Genomic DNA, 2,044 nt, shown 5'->3' with positions numbered 1-2,044 from the left:
AGAAGTCTTCACAGATTTAAAAACTCATAAGCAAGATATGTGGGTGTGGTCATGACCACACCTACTTTTGACCACTCCCACTTTCAGCCACACCTTTGCCCTACTTGCAGTGAAATCCTACAGCCGCCTATGTAGACTAGTACCAGGTAACACACATGATATAGCTTCAGCAGGTAAATCAACTCTTCTATCCCAAAAATACGATCCATTATGATAACAATTTTCTTCATGTGCTAAATAGATACCTATAAAAACATCATTATTGTATTGGCATGCATGCATTGTAATCTTACCTGAGGTAGGTGGACATGATTGACTGATAACTTGATTCACACTCAAGAAGAAGACAACAGACAGCACTAGCATTGAGACCATGGCATACATATCTTTAGTGGCTCCGGCACTGCAGAATGATCAACTGAAAGATTTATCACATGATTTTTACTACTAAATAGGCTATTTTGTTATTATTATTAATAGACTTTACAACACAAATAAATATGCCTTACTGAGCACCAGTAGACAATAACTTAACAGTAGAGGAACATCAATTCATCCTGGACTAAGCTTGACAGGACTCGAAATGTATCCATAGATACGACAACCATATTTATAAAAGTAAAGGGTTAATAATTGTGACCCCGCCTATTTTACGGCGGTACGAATATTAATGACTCGCTTCCTTTAGCACCCAATGTATTGTCAGCTTTTGCTCCAATGAAACTAACTTAAGCTGTTATAATTCTATTAAATTATCATAGTCATCACTAAAGTACTGATTAGTTTATTCTCTTGAAACAAGCGTAAAAGTGTAAAATATTCCTATAATTGTTTTCACTGAAATAAATCCGCCATTTTTAGCCATTATACACAGCCAAGAATTATCATCTCTGATACAGGCCACTACCCAAAATCAATGATTCAGGCCTGATGTCTATTTTGATACAGCCCTGACTGGCATCATTGTTGGATCGTGTCTGTTGCTCTGGTTGAACCAGGGCCGTACTCCAGCATGATTGTATCATGGAAGATTATCAGATTGTATCATACTAGACTCATTGCTTTGCAGGTTGCCAAAAATCCATGATACAGGGATGTATCAAGGCTGATCCTAATTGATATCAGTCATGATTCAAAGTAAAATTCTTGGCTGTGTACACATGTTCAATGGCATCATGATGGCATGGCATGTTGCCACTAATTCACCAATCAACAAAATTTAGCGATTTGCCACACTTAACTTGATCCCTCCAAAATTTTATTTGAGTCATTAGCATTTTAAAAATTGAGCAAAATGGCTTTGAAATCACCCCAAATTTTTGTTACATTTCCTAATACATATTAATATTCTTATGCTGTGTAGTAACTTTGAGGTAACTCCGACTTCAATTTTCCCACTTACAGTCATTTTAAGAAAATGCCAAAATTGTGAAAATTATCCAAGGCTATAGCCCATTAATGGTTTTTTCCAAAAAATGGCTCCTAAATCACCCCAAATTTTTATTACATTTTCTGATGCATATTAATGCCCTAATGCTATGTAGAAAGTTTGAGCTGATTCCGACTTCAATTTTTTAAGTTACGGCCATTTAAAAAAAACGGCAAAATTTTGAAAAATACCCAAGGCTATAGCCCATGGTTTTTCCAAAAAATGGCTCCAAAATCACCCCAAATTTATGACATTTTCTGATGCATATTGATGCCCTTATGCCATGTAGAAAGTTTGAGCTGATTCTGACTTTAATTTTTTGAGTTATAAATTAATTATAAGTTATAACTATAACTATAAGTATAATATTATTATAATTATAAGTTATAAATTAAGAACTCTCCTTTTCACTTTTGTTAAGTTGGCCAAAGACTGTGTACTTTAGTACAGGGACTTTGATCCAAATTTGCAGCAACTTTATTTATATAAAATTGAAATTTGACTATAATCACTAATCATTTTTACAGTATTACTAGTCATTAAACTAAAAACTACACAAAAAGTTAAAGCATGACTGTCTAAAAGTACATCAAGTGCTTTGCCGTTTATCTGAAT

At 34.1% G+C, this 2,044-nt stretch overlaps 1 long non-coding RNA gene across 1 annotated transcript; it reads right to left on the bottom strand.

Moving 5' to 3' along the window:
* Positions 1-138: 138 nt before the first annotated feature.
* Positions 139-602, bottom strand: LOC109588441 (uncharacterized). The gene is made up of 3 exons (XR_002188157.1): positions 510-602; positions 294-418; positions 139-245 (listed from the first exon to the last, which is right to left on the bottom strand). It is a non-coding gene; the product is annotated as an uncharacterized LOC109588441 (long non-coding RNA).
* Between the last annotated feature and the right edge of the window lie 1,442 nt (positions 603-2,044).

The sequence above is a fragment of the Amphimedon queenslandica genome, unplaced genomic scaffold (genome assembly GCF_000090795.2).
Source record: "Amphimedon queenslandica unplaced genomic scaffold, v1.1 AMPQUscaffold_12093, whole genome shotgun sequence".
Taxonomy (NCBI): Eukaryota; Metazoa; Porifera; class Demospongiae; order Haplosclerida; family Niphatidae; genus Amphimedon; species Amphimedon queenslandica.
Note: the sequence above shows the minus strand (reverse complement) of the source record. Positions and strands in the feature narration are given on the sequence as shown.